At 32.8% G+C, this 22,972-nt stretch overlaps 1 protein-coding gene across 14 annotated transcripts in view; it reads right to left on the bottom strand.

Moving 5' to 3' along the window:
* ADGRL2 (adhesion G protein-coupled receptor L2) overlaps positions 1-22,972 on the bottom strand; it is a 266,132-nt gene that overhangs the window by 208,372 nt on the left and 34,788 nt on the right. For all 14 annotated transcript variants that reach the window (XR_009049955.1, XM_057715049.1, XM_057715022.1 and 11 more), the window contains one exon: positions 4,977-5,018. The gene's annotated coding sequence lies outside the window, so the exon portion shown is untranslated. The remainder of the gene's footprint in view (positions 1-4,976; positions 5,019-22,972) is intronic.

Consider the following 22,972-nt stretch of genomic DNA (forward strand, 5'->3'; position numbering starts at 1 on the left):
CACACAAATTAAGAACAATGGATTAGTATATATATTGCCTAAAATGCAATTTTAAAAAATTGGTTAAAAGGAATCAGTACCTCATATAATAGGAAGCCCTAATTGTCAATAACGTGAAAAAAGATACACACTCATATCAGTAATCAAGGAATTGAAAATTGAGATTCTGAGGAATTTTCATTTCACCCTCACAAAATTGATAAAAAAAATTTAAAGTATCTGACAATATTAAGTGCTAACAAGAATGCAAATCTGTTGGAACATTGATCTTTATATTCCTAGCAGGAATATAAAACTGATACTTTGAACAACACTTAGCAATTATCTAGTAAATTTGAAATTTTCCATACTCTATGACTCAGCAATTTCATTTTCAAGCATATATTCTAGAGCAAAGTTTCTCAACTTTGTGCTATTGGCATTTTAGTTTAGATAATTCTTTGTTGTGGGGGGCTGTCTTATGCCTTATAGGGTGTTTAGAGCATCCCCAGCCTTTACCTACTAAAAACCAGTAGCATGCTCAAAGTTATAATAACAAAAATTGTTTCCACATAGTGCCAAATATTCCCTCAGGGCAAAATCTCTCCAGATTAAGAACAACTTGCCCTAGAGAAATTTTTGTACCTATCCATTTATACATGTTGAAGAATGTTCATAGCAGGACTATGTATAATAGTAAAAAGCAAAAATAAAGAACTGAAGCAACCCCCAAATCCATCAACATTAAAGAGGACAAATAAATTATGTCATAAAATGAAATACTATACAGCAGTGTAAACTAATGAGTTATAGTTATGTGCAGTACTTGATTGAAACTCAAGACAATATTGAGTGGAAAAGTCACTTTCATTTACATATTATTACAAATATGTAAACCAAACAATAGTATGTTTAGGGATGCAAATACATGAGACAAAATTGCAAGGAAAAACAAAGGATAGAGAAAATTTAGAATAACATTTAACTGATTAAAATGAGGGTTAAGTGATTGTAGAAGGGAAACAGAGAGCTTGAAAGGTCACCGGGGACTCAAGTATTTGTGATTTGTTACTTATTATGTATTTGAAATTCTACTTTTTAGCTACTAAATATCAAAAAATATTTTTTTAAAGGAAACTAGTATTTTAACCTTATAAACTGTGTAAAACAATTCAATAACACACCAGAAATGCTTTTTAAAGTTTTGGTTAATAATTTTGGTTTATCTATTTGATTGGTATATTTATATATTTGAAATAATTTTAGAAGCCAATTTATAATGTTACTTAGGAAAATTCGGTGGTTAAAACAAAGTGTATTAACCATTCATCAAGAAAGACATTCTATCTTCAATGACAATGGCTACTAATAGATAACATATTCAACTACCTGCTTTAAAAGCAGAGCTTTTTTTTTTCTTAAACAGGATAATCTAATGGCAGTAATCAGTGCACAGAGTGAACTCCCTCTTGTAAAAAGCCCATCAATTGTTTTTCCTAATTAAGATGAATATTATTCCTGTGAAATGAACCAAAAAGTTGTTTGAAACCGGAAATCCCAAAAGAGATCTATAATCTACAAGAATAATTGCATGCAATTTTAATTGAAGGAAAAGGAGAGGCCTGTTTTTATCTTTGCTTTTTTTCAAAATCTTAAAAGTAATCAACCTATTGGCCAGTTAACAATGCTTTAATATTACTATCATCTGACCTAAAAATTGACATTTGATATATTGGAAACTACTGTGGAATTTTAAAAAATAAATGGCAAAATGACTACTGGTTATAGTTAAGTCCCATATGTCACTTTTATCATTAATGAAATAAAGTTACAAATTTTTATTAATATCTTCAGAAATAAAGTATAATTTATTATTGATTAAAGATTAAATGCTGTGAATATTCACAGAAATGTGCACTCAAACTTTGTTCATTGGGGATGAGAGCAAAGATCTATTTTGTTGAAATGCAAGTTACACTGAGAAATTTGCTTTATTTAAATAGTTGACATTTATCTCTAATCTATTAAAGATTTTTGGTAATACCAAAGGTTTATTCTGTTCAGTTTTAATAAATACCTGTCAACAAAATACATATTTTTCAGTTCAGTTCACGTAGTAATTCAGAACTTTGGATGCTTATTTAAATTTAAACACTTATAAATCAGAAAGAAATAGTTTGAATAAGCAGATGTTTTATTTATCCAATAATTCGTTACATTGACCCTTCTCTTAGTTATGGACAGGAGGTTAATTTTGTTTATTTTCTTTCTAAATGTCACACTATGTTAGTTGCACTAAAGATGTTACACAGTGGATGCAAAAAATAAAATTTTAAATAAAAAGTTTGATTCCCTAGTATTTCAGATTAGCATCTTGGCAGCATAAACCTATTAGAAATATATATTTCCATATACAAATAGGTATGAATTTGGATCCCCATTCTTTAGATGAGGCTGATGTTAGATTTTCTCTCATACACTAAGTATAGTGTTACCTCGTTCAAAGCAAAGTGAGAAAATGCAGGTTAAATTTTTAAGTATGTTTTAAAAATAGTAATATGGAAAGAATATCATCAAAATACACAGTATATAATCCCTCATTGACGGAATATAATTTGGATCGATATATGTGAATTTTGCAAATGAAATGAAATATACCCTTTTGATCATTAAAACCTTTTTCATTTTAATGATTCCAAGTTCTCCCAATATTATCTTCTGCTCTGTATATTAAGCTTAAGAATATATTATTTCATGGCAAAATTCTAGGGCTAGGAAGGAATTTAGGTGTTATTAAAAATCTTCCAGTATGACCACTCAATTTAACAGATCAGGAATCTTAAGCCCAAATATATCATATATCTCACTCAATATCATACAACAAATCTTTGGTTCCTCAATTCTTACTGGTGGTGAATAGGTGTGAAAAGCCTCTAGCTTTTCAATGTGTTCTTCTTTGGTCCCACCCAGCTTTGATAATATGCCTTCCAGTTTGTGAGCTACACAATCAGAGAACCAGTTCTGTTATAATTTTATGCAAACTGAGAGCAAGTAAGATGGAAGTGAGGACATGGGAAGCGTTAATGTGAACTGTATTAGATCTCTGCTAGAACACCGCTCCCTCCCCTAAAATGTCTTCTAAAATTATTGGCTTATTTCCAGATAAGCTGCTGGACACGCGAGATATAACTACAATTGATATTTTAATGCTGAGTTTACAATGTATAATACCCTTGAGAAGAAATCTTTAATCTCAAAAATATTTGATTAGCTGCTCTATTTATTGTTTACTATTAACATGATTTATTAACATTATTTTAGGTTAAAAGCAACTCTTCTAACATACTTTATTTTGTTTTAATCTTGGACCTTAAAATAAGTCCGCACATTCAACTTGCAGAGATGATAACTGGCTGTACGTGGGTAACTTACACAGTAGATTTTAGATCAAAGTTTTCTGCTATTACTAACCAGTATGATCTACTGACTTAAAGTGTGAGTTTATTTTAAAAGGTTTACTTTCATATTTTGGTCTTTTCCTACCTAGGTCTTTTCTTCTACAGTTCATAAAACACCAATTCTTATATGCTAAAAACCAATGTAAAACTGAAGATCTTTTTATTTCAGTTTAAAAGGTTTATTCTTTTTTCACATATATGCCTGAATTCTAGGAATGCTTCTGTATTAGAGTAGAATTAATAGGAGTAATAGCTTCAAACTGATTTTAAATCCTTCATTGTTTTATTGTACAATTTTACCCAATTAATCTTCAATTTATATTTTTAGTTTCTTATGGGATTAGGTGGAAGGTTTTTTTTCTTTTTTAATTGTGTAAGATAATTTTGGTTATGCAATTGGCACAAAGAGGTAAATACCTCAACTTTATACATATATATACACACACGTATATACTTCATTAATAATAATATACTGTTTTGAACAGTCTGTTATTCAAAGGATGCTTTTATTCTAAGAATAATACATATTTATTATAGGAAATTCAGAAACTGAGGAAGAAATGAAGACTACTAAACTACCCATGTTCCCACTGTTTGTATGCCTTTTGTGAGTCTTTTTTTCTAAGCCTACAATGTGATCCCAATTCTCTCTCCCCTCAACACACAAGCACAAATGCACACAACATATAATGTATTTATAATGTGCTCTGCTTTTTCACTTAACATAGCACTTTTTGATGATTGGTTTATTTCAAAGTGATTTTTTTCTACAATGAGAAATTCCTTCTTTTTATAGGGCATATGCAAGAACCACTGGGGGAAGAACTTTATAGGAGATGGTAATAACTTGTTAAGAAATATCATTTTACATTGACCTTTCCTATTCAATAAGATTGATTTTTATTGATATTTAAATTACAAAGAGGTTATGATTAAGACTAAAGTTAATATCACCTTTTCAAGTCATAAAAACATAAAGACAACAAAACTATGTGTTTAAACAAAATCATACAGTAGCTAGCTTGCCTTGGAGAAGTCATGATATATGCTCTTAGAAAACAAACATTTTTAAATTCACAGATGCTGCAAAGCCCTGGTCAAACATAAATTACAATCAGTTTTTATGTAACAGTAAAAATTCCAAAGGACTCTTACTTACCCACTCTCAATATGTATCACAGATATGCTTTTTCTTTCTGCTCATAGAATGTAAACCACATTTATTTCTATATCTGTGTGTATTTTAAAATAAATTACCCCAGAAAACAAAATATGGAATACGCTATGTTCAAATGCAATTCAACAGAGAAAGCAAAAACATTATATTCCCTCTGAAGAGCCTGTAGCATATTTGGTGAGAATTTTGGAATGCTTATAGAATTTGAATGCAGTATCCATTTATTTCAAGAGTATATGCTACCTTGTAATTATCAGATCATTCAATACATTTAGCAAATGATACTCCATTTTTATTATAACATTTCACCTTTTCTTGTTTGTGTTCAGTACTATCAAATATAGAAAGAGCTTTTTACTTACCATTCTGGGAAAGATGAAATTTATCATTGTGCCATAAATACCCTGGAAAGCAAAGAAAATATTATTATTTATTATACCTCCATCCACAGGGATCCTAACTGCCAAATGTAATGCATCAGCAGCAAAACAAAAATGAAGTAAATCTATGGCAGAAAACACAAATCAGTGTTCTAAGAATTCTTGAACGTGTATTACATGCCTTTGGACAGAACTACCTTAGGATTAAACAATTGTTGTGATAAGTACTTTCAAAGTCAGGAATAAAACATTTTATTTTCCCCATACAAATATTATTAGATTAAGGGAATATTATCAAAAGATTTTTTTTTCTTTCTCCCCTTTAGCTCAGTTGAATTTTTCATTGATACAGATGGGACAGCTATAATTAAAACTTTTAAAGGAAAAACTGAGGGGCATTTTACTTTCTTGAAGTCAGCGTTAATGACCATTATGCCTGTTTATATGCAAATACATTTCCTTTTTGGAATCTTCACCTGAAAATCTGATGTAGGAGCTGAGAAACAGAATTGAGTCCAAGCTCCTATTTTTCCAAACTAAGTAAGTGATGGTAAAGAACTACATACTTTCATACTGTTTTCTGTTGATTAAAAACAGAAAATCTGTTTTCATCACATGGTAAGAATTAGAACAAATTTGTATTTTGAAAAGGTATACATGTTCTTAAATTTATTGTGTCCTTTAAAATTTTTAAATTAATGTTGACTTCACACTTAACAATTAATACAAAATAACCTTTCTTAGTGTCAATAGTTCTAATGTAAAGGAACATGTCAGGATGTAAGAAAATATGCTTTTCTCATATCCTGATATATAATGTCACTACATATTGGTCTGTTTTTGTAAGAATCATAAACTTGATCTGGAGAAAAACACACTGAGTTCATCTTCCTCTGCTAAAACTAGATGATAGCTTAAGAAAGTTTAATAGATAACATATATAGAAAAGGGATTTACTTGAATTTTTGGATAATGACATTTCAGATCCTTCGATGTTACTTTTAAATAAAGTAATCCTGACTAAAAATTATAATGCATTAGTGTAACTTGAAATCATTATTTCCAAGAAAGATAATGTTTCAGTGAATGAAAACAAGTGAAAATTTCAAATGACAAATATTGACAAAATTTACTGACTTTTTGCTGGAGGATAAAATTAAGATTTGAAAGATGTCCTACTTAGCTTTTTACATAGAAAATATCTTATTTTTTAGACATTTTTAATCTTAAAGAAACATTTAGATAGTAAATATGGAAGTCTGACATTCTGTGATGATTGAGGAATTCTCCCTATGAGTGTAGTTTCTTTCAAGAAATTTATTTCAAACTTTTTGTATTTATTGATTTTTAATGAAAGGTTTTTAATAGAAAATTTTAGACTTAGAAATACTTTATTGTGTGTAGTGCTTATTTCTAAAGAATTATTAATACAACTTTTGATATCATAGCTTATATTTATAATTACTAAATTGTTAAAAAAAAGATCAAAGTATTTTTAAGTATCAGCTCCTGAAGAGGGCAGCACGTTCTAGATATTATTGAATTTCAAGCTCAAATATGACAGCTTTGGCTTTAGTATACTTTTTTTTCAAGAACTAGAGGGAAAAAATGGATATTTTTTTTATAGATGTCTGTTCCCATGATACAATAAACCAGCAGAAATTCTAGGCAGCCGCAAACCAAGGTCAAAACTGTATTTGATTATTACAAGAGAACATTCAAATTAGACACCTAAAGCAATGTATTTAGAAAGGAAACAACAAAATACTAGTAAGGAGACTTTCCATGAGGAATGTGTTTTATCTTAATACTGTAGATAACTTTTCCTATTGGCAGTGCATTGACTGTCAAAACTACTAAAGGGGTTAGATTTAATTATCTCACTTCTTGCACATTTCATCTCAATTGCTATGGCAACATTCAGTTGCCTCAGCAGCAATGCACACTTTAATCAGATATTTCCTCCTCATTTCTCTGTGAGCCAAAACTGTGTAGTCAAATTTACAACCAAGTCCTGATAAATCTGATAACACTTCTTACAATTTAATGGGCAACTTGCCTCCACCCACACATATAAATATTTTCAGAGAGGTTTGTAACTATTGGACAAGTATAAGACTCGATAAGAACATACACTTGGACTTTCCTACTTCATTGATTTTTCTTTGCTATTTCTGTCAGTATTCTTTATTAGAAGTTTTTCACAGATTCAAAACTCACTCCAGCAAGTCACTAACATGGGTCACCTGACCTCAATAGGAGAGCCTATGAGCAAAGGAAACAACCTCCAACATTCAAATGTCAACCCTCCTCAAAAGCCTATTGAATTATTTACCTTTTATCTGAACATACTTTGAATTGGCACATCAAAGAGCCTTTTTCTATTTCTTGAAGGCAGGTAAAGGAAGGAAGGAAAATAATGCAAGACAAAGCAAAATCTGATATAGGAAGAAAACTGTAAGGTATCAGACTTAAATGGAGGGCCAAGCATGAAGAAAATTTGGTTCAGCTTCAGTAATACAGCAGTGTTAATAAGAATTGAAAGCATGATGCATTAAATTGTTGATGTCACTTCTGTGAATATTAACCATCTACAATGCTGGACAAATCATCACTTTAGCATTTTGTAAAAGGCTAGAGAAACTTTTATGGCAGATAAGGAATATTCAAACTCTCTTCAAGTCTGATTTAAACTGTTAGCTTATTATATTTTTATAAATGTTTGGAATTTTTTGCAAATAGTAACTATTTTGATACTATGTAATAAAATTATTTTCAACTGTAATTAAGGAGCAAAGTGATCTAAGGTCTTCCTAACAGTTTTAGTGGCTGCTAAAATTCGTATTTAGTTATTATATGTCAATTATATCTCAATAAAATTCTTAAAAATATAAAATAAAATTTGTATTTAGACAATAAACATTTTATCCTGAAGTTGTGATAGTTCTCTGGTGAGTAATTTTACACAAGTAGCTGACAGTAATATTTCAGCATGATTTTTCAATCACCACTTAGTAGTGTCTAGTAAAATTAATTGAGACAACCTAAAAGATGCTTTCTGTACCTGGGTCTACCAGTCCAACATTTTAATAGCAATTTCTAGATTGCATCTCATATATACTAAGCATAGCATTCAATCAAAACTTAACCAAACATAAAAAATATTCTGTAAAATACAAGTCATCTATTTTGAAACTTGAGCTGGTTATTGGCAGATTATGTTCAAAATGTACTGACTGAAAAGCTAACTTCTCATTAGTGATGAAGTTTGGAAGCCATATATCCTTAGGTATAACTGAAGGAATAGGAGATGTTTAATTAAAAAGAGAAACCTATACAGGAGGGGAAGCATGGAACCTATCTTCAAGTATGTGAAAACCTTATGTAAAGAAGACAGTGAGTGTCTTAGAAAACTAAGACAAATGATACAAGTTCCAGAAAAGCCGATTCCAGCTCTGTATAAAGAAAAACTTGAAACAATTAGGATTACTTAAAACAATGGCACAAGCTATGAAGCAGCAAGTTCCTTGCCTAAGAATATTCCATGTACTGTTTGCATACGAACTCTTTATTTTCTGTTGCTTGAATTCTCAGATAACGTTGTAAAAATGTGGTAGAACCAGTCCAGAAATTTAGATCTGGGAGTTCAAATGAGTCACTTCTTAATGAATTTTTCAAGTACCAGTGCTTTATATCGACATGGAAACCTAGCAATGGTCTGCAAACAGCATACTGGGCAGCAAGTTTGCAAATCCTACTCTAGAGAAATGGTCTAAATGAGATAAACAGTTTCTTAGTGAAGAGTTATCCAAAACCTCCAAGGAGACATGCAAATTGGCCCTAATTGGCATTCCTTCAAGAACCTCAGTAGATGCCAGGGATTGAACAGAGGCGAAGAATGAGTTCCCCTTTCAGTCCTGACCTGGCTTTTCTACCTCAAGCTGGGGTTCTGCCAGACAATGTGTACACCACTGCCTGTGTTAAACTTGTTCTCTGGATGAAAGGAAGATTTTGGCATTATTCTCAAACTCTGTTTTCACGTAAGAAATAATAATTGCTCAATTAAGGGTCCAGAGCTTTTCTTCTGTACCCAAAGAAATTAAAAGTTAAAGAGAAAATTGCATACCATGTGGGAATGCTCATCTTTAGCAAGATTGCTGAATAAGGTATAGGAAAGTTGTAACAAAATTTGGAGGTTATAGATATAAAGAAATGGATGATTCTTGACTCAAAGTAATGTGTACTTTTTGTGTAATGCTAGATTCCATAAAGTTCTAGTTTATGTTATTTGGCAATAGACTTTTTACTTAGTTTGGCTTGGAAATTTCCTTGTGCGATCCTACTCTTGAATCACACTGAATGAACCAAGGGGCTCACAAAGGTCTTGCATAGTATCTAACCTTTATGTACTCCAGTGCTGCTGTTTGGAGCATGAGATCTTTTGAAGAATGGCTGACTACCAGAAGCATCTGTTTCTATCTAAAGGGCTGATGAATTGTTTTGCAATACCAAGAAATGCTTACTTGTATTTTTACTCTCAAAGAATATGGGATGTTACATACTTCATTAAGTATTTTATCTCCCCTGCCCCTCCGGGCCTCTGCAAATCAAATCTTTACATTATGTTGTTTAAAATTCCACCTGCTGAGGTTTTGCTGGCAAATGTTCTTGAGACTTGTTTCCAAAATGCTCACCCATAAAAGATTTTACTAGCCAATCCCATTTGGTTGGCTGTGCTCCAACTAGTCTCTGGTCAACGCGAACATAAGTTACAGAGAAACAGAAATTTCCATGGCACTCTGGAGGAACGTTTTGATCCAAAAGACTGTACTAGTAAACCAAAGTGTCATTGCAAATTCATGAACATTTCCTTATGTCATGAGTAGCAGGAGGAAAGGGCTGCATTTGTGCAATGGTTGTTCCATGTGTGTAAACCTAGTTCCCAACATGAGAGATCAAAGACTGTCTTCCATCAACAAGTATTTATTTAGTGCCTACCATGTCTGAAACTTAAGGATCCACAAAAGGACAAATAGGAGCTACTTTAAAATTCTGGTATTTGTTGAATGAATGAAGAAAAACATTGCTGGCCTTAAAAAGACCTTACAATCATCTATAGGGTTATGAATTTAACATGAAACAATTAAAGCACAATGTCTCTGTTTTGTCTCTATCAGTTTAGATGTTAATCTATTTCATGCCACAGAAGTTTTAATATATTTCAATATTACTTCCTTCATTTAAGTAGATTTAACTGAGAAAAAGCACAAATCATGTGGTTTTACCCAATATGGTCCTGCATCCCTACATCTACCAGCATGCACCTCTTGCCTGTGGAATTTATGGTATCTCTACTGAACCATTATTGCCCTGATTGTGAGCTTAATGAGGGCAGGGGAAGTCTGCATTCTTTTTAAATTTTATTTATTTATTAATTTTTTATTTTTGGCACATCAAGTCCTAGTTGTGGCACACAGGATCTTCCTTGCGGCATGTGGGATCTTTCCTTGTGGTGCACGGGCTCTGTAGTTGTGACTTGCGTGCTCAGAAGTTGCAGCACATGGGCTTAGTTGCTCCATGGCATGTGGGACCCTAGTTCCTTGACCAGGGATCAAACCTGCATCCCCTGCACTGGAAGGCGGATTCTCAACCACTGGACCACCAGGGAAGTCTCTGCATTTTTGTTTGCATTCTGGCCAGTGCAACAGTGCCTGGTAAACAATAATAAGCACTCAGAAAATGATTATTCAATGAATAATTTATGAACAGTAAGAGGAATGAAATGGTGTTGACCTAAATGCAAAAAGTATTCAGGAAGGTTAGTGTAGCTTGAAATGGTCTTAGTTTGACAGAAGATATGAAATTTTTTCACTGGGCCTTCAGGAATGGATGGGATTTAAATAGTAGGTGGGAAGGAAATAAGGCATTCCTAGTAGTGTTAAAAGCATAAGCAAAAAAATTGCTTTGAATGCAGAGATATTAGTGAAAGAATTTAATTCTTCTTGATGGGACCATGGGTTATGGGTTAGTGATTTTGTTTGGTTTAGATTAATAGGTATTGTAGAGAAGTGCTTCTCAAATTTTAATTTGCATACCTGGGGATCTTGTTAAACTGTAGACTTTAATTTGGTAGGTCTGGATTGAGGTATGAGATTATCTATTTCTAACAAGTTCCCAGGTGATGCTAGTGCTGGTGCTAGGCCCTGAACTGCGAGACCGCGGAGGATCTTTAAAGCTAGACAGAGTCATTTGTGCTTGATACAGCAGGCATTTGAGAACTACTCTGTTTTCCAGCAGTTATGGCATGATGAAAACTGCATTTAGGAAGATTACTGTGTCAACTTCATGAAAGGTATGCTAACGAAGAGAGAATGTGGATATAGGAAAACCAGCTGGGAGGCTGTCTTACACTTTATCTGCATATTTCACAGATTTGGTGCTCAATTACCTGTTGATTGACTGGTTTGTGTGGACATGGTCAATTCAAAAGCACCTTCTCAGTGGAATAATTGTGGGCCAACTGACTTTTTGAAAACAAGTCAAATTTAGGTAAAACACATGGGGAATCCATGAATGTTCTTCCCCTCTTCTCCATCTGGAAAAACTGTATTTTTTCTTTCGAAGACTTAGAATATTAGCTCTACTGTTCTTCTCACACTACAAAATGTAATTATTCCCTCACAAGTATCTCTCAAACTCTGATCTTATTATATCATAATGATAATAATAATTAGTAATAGTACAACTAGTGTTTTTTGAGAGCTTATTAGTAGCACCAGACAAATTGCTGAGTTTTATAATTAAATGCTTATAATAATGCTTTGAGGAATACTGCTATTATCACCCCAATTTTTACAGATTGAAAAAAAAGAGTACTTGCATGCCCTAATATGGTGTCAAGTACATAACAATAAATATAGTTATTCAGAGTGATCAATCAAAATGTGTTCTAAGAAATCACTGATTTCTTAATGTAGCTTCTGTTTTTGCATAATATCTTTGTTCCTTGATCTCCAATAATTATGATAATGGCTAGAATTAATGAGTGTTTCCTATGTTCCAGGTACTACTTTAAACAATTTACATGTGTTGTCTCATTTAATGCTCATAATAATCCTATGACTTGGCTATTATTATTACTCTCATTTTACATATGAAGAAAATGAGGCATAAAGAGTTTAAATAATTTGTCTAAGTTTCCATAACTATAGAGCAGGAGATTTGTATTTTGTATTTTGAACCCATTATACTATGTTATTGACTTTAGCCTAATTTGTCCTTAGTAACATGGAATTCTTAGTGTTTTCTTAAATGAATACCATAAATTTCTTCAAATCATAATATTTGTGAAAAGTTAATTTTCTCACAAATTAAGAAAGAGTCCATGAAGTTCAAGAAGCCTTGTTATTATTTCGTGGCTTCTCTCAGCATACAACCATGCCTGACGAGAAGGAACTCCCTGAGGCTGGCAGCCATTGAGACGTGGGGCAAAATCTTTTCCATAAAATGCCAGCAAATCTCACATAACCTGGGGCCTACACACTTCTCACCTCTCTAGTCATATTCCAAACTTCTCATACCATAACTCGATTCCACACAAGAATAAAGAGTATTCCTCAAAATAGGGAAAGTCACATTCAAAAGGTAATCTCCTTTAAACGTTTTTTACCTTTGGGGAAACATAGCCAACTTCTGTGATTCCTTGCTAGCAATAGGAATAATAATGACAATCTTCCAGATAGTTTAAGTGTGTCAATTATGGTAACAATTATTACTTGATTGACCAACTAAAATAGAGATCGAACCAAGTAAAGCATTTCATTTTATTCCACTACATGAGGGTAATATTCTAATCTAAATATTTAATATTTAAATTCTAAATTGACAAATTTGATATTACAATGTCATAGTTTTTGAAATTGTGTACTTTCATATATTGTGTTAAAGAAAAGTATCCAATATTCCTGTAGCATCCTATTAGTTGACACATTACCTGCTATGTTAACATTGATCTCATGATTAAGGGGATCATTGTAAAATTGCTCCTTTTTTCCCTTTTTGATAACTATATTAACTATTTATTTATATCAATATTGACTCGTGGATATCCATTTTATCCAATGGGGTATAATCTGCTGTTGCTATTATTCAGTTTGACCCTCAAATAGTCTCAGAGACAGTCATCATGATCCCCTTTAATCTGACTTCTTTTTGGACATGTCCCTGGCATTGTATGAATAACTTCCATACTTTTGGCATAATAAGATATTCTAGGCTCATTTTTGTATCTTTCACGCCCTAGCTCAGGAATCAGCTATTTCTCCAAGGAGTGCTTTTTTTTTTTTTTGGAATGATAATGTTTTGGGTGTGTCATTATTCTTGTGATCTGAAACCAAAAAATATATATATGAAAAAATTCATCTGTTTATGTATCTATCTCTACATGTATGCACAAATATTAACATCTCTATTTATCTCTGTCTTAATCTATGAACTTCAGGAGTTCAGACTGATATCTCCATTCCAAACCAATGCCACAGGATCCAATATAGTTCCTCTCTTTTCATATTTGTAACTACTTTCTCCAATAATGAAAGCCCTATCTCCCAATTGTCCTTAATATATTTACTTGTTTGATCAATCTCCCTATGTGTAAGCCAATATCCTATTGCCGCTAAACAACACCCCGCACACCCTTCTCACCCTTCTCGAGCCACAGCTGCTCTTTAGCTGCCGAGGCTCTCCTCCTCCACACTCTCTACGGATGCTGGCCTTATTTGTCCCCACATAGTGGATTTAGGATTAAATTGCTAAGGAAAGAAAGGGAAGGAAAGACAATAAAACGGAAAGGAAAAGGAAGATGAAAAAGAAGAAGAGAATGAGACCTTGAAATGCTTTTAACTTACTTGTCTGCTGTGTGGATTCTAATGCTGTTGCATATTACATATTTAATTGAAAATTTTTCTTTTTATTTGAGAAACTAAAAACAAAATAATATGCCTACTTTAACTAACTAGACTTCACATATTTGGCAAATGTTTATTAAGTGCCTGCTCTGTGCCAGTATTACAAATTTTAGTAAAAACACAATTAGCTGCAGTTCTCAATTAATCAATATATTTTACTTATTTCAGGGAAATTGTCCAATTATAAGAAATCACATCCAAACTGAAGATTTATTCAAAACAAGGTGAGTGATGAAGTTAGTATGGATTTTACTGTAACTCTCATGACACGTATTATACTATATAATAATAAATGACATTCAGAATTATGGTCCTAAAAAAGCATATGAAGCTCAATCATAATCAAAATATTGCCATGGTCACTACAGAGATTTTAGAAATCTTTTCAACAAATACAGTTAGTTTTATTCAGTTAACTATGAAATTATATTCCCCAAACAACCAATTTCTAGTTTATCCACTCGAGTATTTATGAAACATCTATATGTATCAGGTACATTTTAAGTAAACAAAAAGCTATCAAACTTTCTGTTCTCATGGAGCTTACTATCTAGTGAGGGGAAAAAAGACAACAAACAGGCATATGTGGTATGCCAGTTTATTATAAATGCTAAGAGGAAAAATAAAGATGAGAAAATCGAGAATGAATGAGTGGTGGTAATGGTAGGTGAGCTGTCTTAGACAGATGGTTAGTTTTTTTGTCATTAGTTTGTCATTTTATCCAATGAGATTACCTTTCTCAGGATGAGATATGTATTATTCTCATATTTGTTTGCTGGTTTTCTTTATGTTTGGGTCAAATTTATAGTGAACTGTTAGCTGCATCCAAATCATTCTGTAAACACTAGAAAAATACGAAACAAGATGGTAAATTGGGAAGGTAGAAGGGAAAGAAAGGCTTAGTTAGGGAAGCAGTTCAGTGGATTTGAAAAAGAATCTTTCTGGGAATTCCCTGGTTGTCCAGTGGTTAGGATTCTGCACTTTCACTGTCAAGGGCAAAGGTTTAATCCCTGGTCAGGGGAACTAAGATCCTGCAAGATGTGTGGCCAAAAAAAAAAGAAAAAAAGAAAACAAATATTTTTATACTGCTTAGGTTCTTCATAATTTTTTAAAATTATTTTTATGAAAAAAATTTCATAATAGCTGAATTATACTTCAAACAGTCTTCTGATAGAGGTTGTGTGTCCTTGAACAAGAATGAAAAGAAAAATGAAGCAACTGAGATAGACAAAATCTATAAATCTTCCTATTGTTCATTAGCCACTTTCCAAATAAATGTTTCACTAGCTCCCACAAATAGTGACTCTATTTTAATTTAGATTTTGGATATGGTCCAAAAGTCTTCTATTATTCTTAAGCAAAAATTGGCATTTTATTTCTTAGCTCAATAGGTATATGTCTGCTCTAATAATACCATTATAAATTTAAAGAATTGATATTATCAATTAAGAGGAAAGAAAAGAAGAATATGAAAGTGGTTGAATTCTAAGATAGATTAGTAAACAGAACTCTGGATTGAACTCTCCTTAATTCTTGTGTAACTGTGGGCAAATCACTCCTACTTTCTTATCTCTAGTCTTCTCTTAGGTAAAATGAAGATGACGTTAGCTTCTGTCTCAAGTCACCACTTAAAAATAAGATCCTAGAATTAAACAAAACATCCAATAAAAAATCTACTGGCCCTATGTATTTCTACATACACACTTTCTCTCTCACTATACACACACTATTAAAGGAAAAATTATTTTTGAGTCAAATAAGATAATATGCTGAATACTCAATTATTAAAATTCCTTTTTACTAAGATTACTGTTCTGTTCCTTCCGATCCTTTCAAAAATTACAGTAATCCTCTCAAATGTAATCATTTGAGAAAAAAGGATGGGAGAAAGAGCTACAGTATGTTTTTCTTTTGATCGTTATTTTTTGATAGCATTCACAAAATATGACTACATCTTAATGATTTAGATTTCACATATGATCAAAAATATTTTATGGGAAAAAATCCTGGTACATTCTACATTATCTCTCAAATAATATTTAAAGTACAAGTTTGAATTAGTTTACTTATTCTTAAAGAGAGAGTAGCCAAAAATAACTACTATACTATTTAAATTATTGGCAAGAGAATCCAATAATAAGACTTATTAACTATAATAATATCTTAACTTTATATAGTACATTTATTCACAGTAGAGAATACACAATATGCATATCATTTTTCTAGTTCATTCTCAAAGGCACTTTATAAAATATCGGTTAAGTAGTTTTAAAAATATTTGTTTCTTTTACTCATTTTGCCTTCATAATATTTAGCATCCTATACCTTCAATTTAATAAATTATTCCTATTTAATACATACCAATGTTAATATTATATGCATATATTTGCAAAGGCACAATGTCCACTGGCAAGGAGCATGTAACTGGCATTTTAGAAATCAAAATTAAAATGAAAAACTTTCCACAAAATAATCAGAATATACAAACAAATAACTCTGAACTTTCATTTTATTTATCCCGGTGCATTATAATAGTATATAGTAAGTTGTATTTTATTTTATTTCTTTTTAACTAAGCAGTACTGAATCCACTGAAAAATTTCTTCTGACACCTTGACATACTTTTATATCCTTTTCTGCACTGAAGAGCATACGAATACTTATTCTTTTTGGCCTCAAGCCATTTTATAAGCTAAACAAAGTCACATGAGGATTTATTAAAACCTCAAGTACAAAACTAGCCAACAGCTCCATGGATGGCAAATTTGAATGGGAGGGAAAAGCAGCTCAAAGACCTTGTAAGCTGGCTGACACAATATATAAACACTGAGCAGCCTAGAAACCACAGGACAAAGCTACATTTTCTCCCCTTATAAATCCATAAATACTATTTATGGATTTTCACATAAATTTAATTTCAAGGGTAGAACCCTATTATCTTTCACAGGGCTATTATGAGGGTGAACTGAGATCATATTCACACAACTAACACTGAGTGTGTACTAAGAGCTGGGCTCTAGTTTTATTGTATCTACCCATTTAATCTTCACAGCAATGCTGTAACTAGTAGAATAAAGCATGTGAACTTGACATTTCTGTAGGTGAAAAAGTATTGAATATCATCCTAATACTACTGTTTCTCTCTTCTTACAAATGAGGAAACAGGGGAACAGAGAGGTTAAGTAACTTTCTTAAGGCAAATTACTGTTTTTCCCGTCTTACAACTGAGGAAGCTGATTCTCAAGAAAGAGTGACTTTCCCAAGGATACACAGCAATTTACTTCTCAGAGAGATAAACCAAGAGAGACTATATCTGCTTATGCACTTTGTAAATTTGATATTATTAAAAAAGTTAAAGTATTTTTATTCTTAATATTATGCAGTCTTCTCTTCTTAGCTTCACCATGGGTCTTTCATAATCCAAAGGGAATGCTGCATCTAGTTATCAAGACAAAAGGCTTTCGTACTTATCATCTTCTGAGATGCTTCCCCTTTGAACTGACAGGGTGAGTTGCAGTCACCCTTCCCTGGCTTTTTCTGTTATCAACTCAATGCTTAATGTTTAAGGTACTGGAGTACTTTGGTTTGTTCTTAAATTAATTCCTCTGCTGTCCTTGAAACAAATGAGGTGCAAGGGTTATTAGGGATAACATTAAAAAAAATTTATGAAACATTATCATCTCTCAGGTAACACACAAATAATCTTCAAACATAATTTCATGTGATTTGATTTGAACTGGAATTGGGGAAGAGTATATACAACAGAAGAAAGAGGAACCTAAAAAGGGACATCTGGTTGTTCTACTTTGTTCCTCTGCTCTATTTTCACCAGTGTCTCGGACACTGCCTTGCCATAAGTTAGGCACTTTGAGACATTGTCTTTGAGAGGCATTGGTTCACTGCAGTAAGGCCGGGAGAAAGACCATCTTCAACCCTGGAGTAGAGAACACCAAGATCTTTCTTTGCTCCTTTGCATGTGCTGCCTTTCCAATGAAGTATTTAAATACTATTGCTGGTTTCTTTGTAAACATTTCATTTACAAGAGTAATATTTTATCTTTATGGTTCTCCTGGACACAGAAGATACAGTGGTTACCAGACTTAACCTGTATTTGAAAATTTCTGCCACTTAACTACCTGTGTAACTTTGTGCAAGCTGCTTCACAATTCTATTCATCAGTTTCTCATTTATAAAATGGAGATTATATTAGTTCCTACTTTATATAATTGAGAAGTATTTTAAATGAGACAATGTGAGGAGTGTTTAGAACATTGCTAAACATGCTGAGTATTTTAATGGATATTAACTCCTCATGAAATTTTGAGCATATCTTAATTTAACATTTAGAAACACAAGTGCTTTCATGTGTTCATAGAATGCTTAAACATCCATCAGGAATTTAGGTTAATTTCCTTAAGAACTGATTCATCACAATCCTTGCAATTATCTTATTCCCACTTTATTTTCTAGATATATCTCTAACTTTCCACTTCCGACATTTACATACTATCTCAGTTTTCCCAGAATAAATATACTTTAGCACCAGTTACATCTATGCTTGTCCTTTCCTTTTCTTCAGTGTTATAATGCATTTCATTGTTTCTCCTTATCACTTATTGATAAGTGCTATATTACCAAAATAGGTATTAGTTGCTAACAGAGTAGCTATGGTTCATCACCTGGTTCATCACCTAAAATTAAAGGTGATGAACTAGAGGAACAAACAAAAACCAATTAAGATCTACTCATTACTACATATACATGGCTACAACAACAAAAATTGCATGTGGATATTACACATGGTAAGAGGGATCTTTGTATTAGAACAAAAGTGAAATGTGAGTTCTAAGTCACAGTAAGTTAACAGAAGACTGTTAGCCCTGATTTTTTTTCTTTCTTATTGAATCTTTTAATTACTGCATTTCTAATGCACTTCCATTTGCCAGTAGTTCTCTTTTTTATTCTTCTAATAATAGTTCCTAAGGTACATCCTATAAATTACCCCTTTCTTTTCCCTTTCCCTCTTCTCTTTAAAGAATTCTGAGAAAGAGAGAGAAAAAGCAAACTGTAATTTGAAGTAACTCCTTTGGATTAGTTCATGTGCACTTAAAAAAAAAAAATCTCTGTCATTAGCACTGCTTTCCTGCCCCCATTCTTATACATGCCAATTTATCAGCTGCAGCCACTGCTGCTGGTCTGCCTTTTTTCTATTAAGGTACCAACTCTCGACAAACAAGCCCTCTCCATTCATTCCCTACATTCTTTACTTCTAAAACTTGTTCTAATTCCAGGTTTCTGCTAAGGACCCTCAATTTCAAAACCCTTCATTAGGCTGGTCAAAAGTACTTCATTAGGCTGGTCAAAAGTACTTCAGTCTTTCTGTTTCCTTTTACTCTGCAAAAGGCTAGCTTTCTCCCCAAATTCATTTGTTCAGTTTTGTCTCTTAACTTCCTTACCTCTTACATCACTCTTTTGCAAGGACAGTGGCTTTTTTTTTTTTTTTTAAAGTTCTCTAAGCCCTGCTCTTCTTTTCTTTAGGATGCTTCGGGAAATCTCACCTCTAGATTAAGTAGAAGAGATAAGTGTTACTACTGAATTTGCCAAACAGCTTAAGAGATGACTGTAGGTCCTACATTTGACAAAATGGCAACAAATCACAATTCAGAAATCCTGGGAAAAGCAATTACTTGGGGACAGAAAAAAACCAGAAAACAAACAAAAAACCCTCGTGGTAAGAGTGACTCCATGGCAAATAATTAAGTCTAAGAAGAATAAAAATTTTTTCTTGTGAAGATATTCATTCACTTATTCATACCATAAATATCCCTCCTCCCCTACTATGCTAGGGCTAGAATGATAATACTGATCCTAACAATAAGATATCCTCTTTCTGGAGGGTTCATTTATGAAATGTTATTTTTTGTTGCATTCTTTGCTTCCATTCTTAACTCTTCGCATGAAGCCATTCAAAGTTAAAAGGTACAAACAAGACATCAAACATTTGATTTTAAGTGTTGAATTCAAGGCCATCTCTCTCAAAATCTTCAACCAGCATAGTTTAAAGTATGATAATAAAGGGATGGATTTGAAAAGTGAAATGTTTTCATCTCTCTTTTCGCTCTATTTTTTCCATTAGTAGAAGAAAGTGTAAGGGTTTGGCAATATGAGAAAGAGAGAGATAGCAATATGTTGGATAACAAACCTTTAATGAGTGAAGTTGTTTATGACTCCTAAGGAAACTGCATTTAATTAACTAATTATGATTCATATGATTTTACAGATTTGGTTTGAAACCACATATTTTTTTTATGATCAGTGAAATAGGTAGGGAACATAATACTCCCAGTTTAAAAGAGAAAAAAAAAAAAAGTTAAGCCAGTTGCACAGCTAGGAGACAAGGGCAGGAGTGAGGCTGAGACGTAGGCTTCCCAAATCCTGGCCCAATTTCTTTTTTTTTCCATTTTGATACATACATCTGTCTTTAAAAAATGCACGTGTTAATGTAAACCCATGGCAGTGAAACTTCAGTCTTTTGTCAAACAAATAGTAAAATATACACCACATTCACAGTTAGCTTATGTTTTATATATTTCATAGATAATAAGATATTTGAAAACAAATTAAACTTTTATCAAAATCCTTGGCAAAGTTTGCACTTTCCTTTTGTGTGTTCAATTTTTTGATAAAATTTTAATATATATATATTTTATATTACAGTAGGAAAAGAGCATGTATACTTTGATTTCAAAGTGAAGTGAATTTTGAAATTCTGAGGCATGGCTCTGACATCAAAGATATTCAAATAATCACCACACTGATAACATTAACTTGATTGAATATTGCAGTCCTCTTGGCTGGAAATATTTTAAAGTTGTCTTCAGCTGATTTCTCTTACTTAGAAAAAATATAGTTTCTAAGGGGAATTCAGTCAGGGGCTATTAGTGTGTTCGCTTTTAGAGAAAAAGTAGATAGGTTTGTGTAAAATTCACATGTACCTTTAAATTTTAAATACAAAAGATCCCAAGACTTGTAAGAAGTAAAGGTAGTACTCAGTGACATTCAATCGAATATATCTAATTACTATGTTCTGCGTATGATGTGTATGGTTATTACTATGTTAAAGTTGATCTCAGAATATGGATCTTGAAATATGAAAACTAATCTCCCTGAACTGTGTCCCAATGGTTAGCACTCAAAATGCTAAAATATACTGCCCAAAATGTCCATCTTCTAAAGGTAAGATGAGTCTAAGTTCAAAGGAAATCATAAGATTATGTTTTGTTTGCTTTTTTTTCTTCTTATAATATACCTTTCTTTATCACGGTTCCTTTTTTCCCATTTCCTGTGTCTATTTTGACTTCATTCTTCAACTTCACCTAACTCTAATTTTCTTTACCCTTATTCTAGAACCTGTCACTTTTCTTAGAATTCTCTTGTCCCATCTTCACCTGAGATTAGCCTCTAACCTATAATACACAAAAGGATGTGAGACTACTCAATGTACTAAAAACATAACGCTCTGACATTTTTTTTCCATATGAAGCCTTTCTTTCTGTGGTAATAAAAACCTTTAACCATGTCTTTCTCCATTCTGTTCTGTAAGCCATCACTCTGCTTTTCCACACTCAGCTTGCAGGTTTTGACCCTCCTTCTCTCTTATTTCCTTTGAGATCTGAACTTCTGTCATCCCTTTTGCTGTATTGCATGCCTTTCCCCTCTCAAAAGCCCTCCACTTTCTCTTCATCACAACTGATCCTCTAGATATCTCATCTAGGGAAGGTACGTAGAGGAGAATGGCCACCAAATGGTTTAACTTTCAATTTCTAAATGTGAACGTTGGCTGGAGCCCCAAGTGGTAATCCTGCAGAGTACAGACAGTAAGCACTATGGGGGCTCAGAACTTCGAGTCGTGTCCCTGTGTTTGTCGGGACTACGTATCTGTGTCGGAATAACCATGTGCTTGTCTCCACATTGTTAGGATTATTCAGTGCAATCATTCAGGCCAAAAGGTGTTAAAGTTGTAACAGAAATATTACCAAGCCTAGAGTTTGCCTTAGCTTCACAAAAATAACAAAAAGTAAAAAGTTGGTTTTAAGTTATATTGTGTTAATGGCTACTACTCGGGGCTCAAAAATAACGTGCCACTTAAGACATGGCTGCTAAATAGACTAGAAATCCTATCCAAGGATGCCAGAAACTCATTGTGTTTTGTCCTGATTCAAATAAACCTTAAAGTGGATATGCATCCATTAGTACTATGTACTCAGTAGGCATTTAATAAACCCTTGTTAAGTAGATGAAAACAAAATAATGAGAATTTTGTCAGAGAATTATTTGGAAGAAAAAATGTATTGACTACACTCTTTTCTTTAAAGTGACTTCACCCTAAGAGTCCCCCTGTTGAGAAACACTGTAACCTAGTTGAGATTTGCTTGGTATGTTGAGTAGAGTGAGTCTAAGCTTGACATTTCTGGGGCCTCTCATGAGGCTAGTATCTCTGCTCTGTTTACTTGCTTTGCTTATCAATCAGTAGTTATCAATCACCTTTAACAGGTTAGGCTCATTTTCTACTTTTCTCTGCCTCCCATAGGGCAGGGCTGGGGTAGAGAAGAGATTAGTTCACATGATGTCCTAATATAAACAGATAACAAGACCTTACCCTGGTTCCTTCTCACTTCTCCAGGTCAGGGCATTTTTTGAGTGAGCTGATGATTTTTTGTCTAAGTTAGAGGAAATGGGCTGATGGAGTCTATCAACCCATTAATAATTTATTAAGCAGTAGTTCTATGCCAGCACTGTTGTAGGCGGTTACATGAATGATTTCATGTTTAGCCTCCCAACACATTTATCCCCTTTTCACAAAAACTGAGGTGTCCATCAGCTAAATAATTTGCCTAAGGTCGTGCAGCATGTGGTGGAGCCAGGGCTGGATTTGCACCCTGCAATTTGACTGGAGAGACTGCACTCTCAACAACTGAGCTTGCCTTAGTATAATTGAGTTAATTAATTCAA

This window comes from Hippopotamus amphibius, chromosome 1 (assembly GCF_030028045.1).
Source record: "Hippopotamus amphibius kiboko isolate mHipAmp2 chromosome 1, mHipAmp2.hap2, whole genome shotgun sequence".
In the NCBI taxonomy this organism is placed as follows: Eukaryota; Metazoa; Chordata; class Mammalia; order Artiodactyla; family Hippopotamidae; genus Hippopotamus; species Hippopotamus amphibius.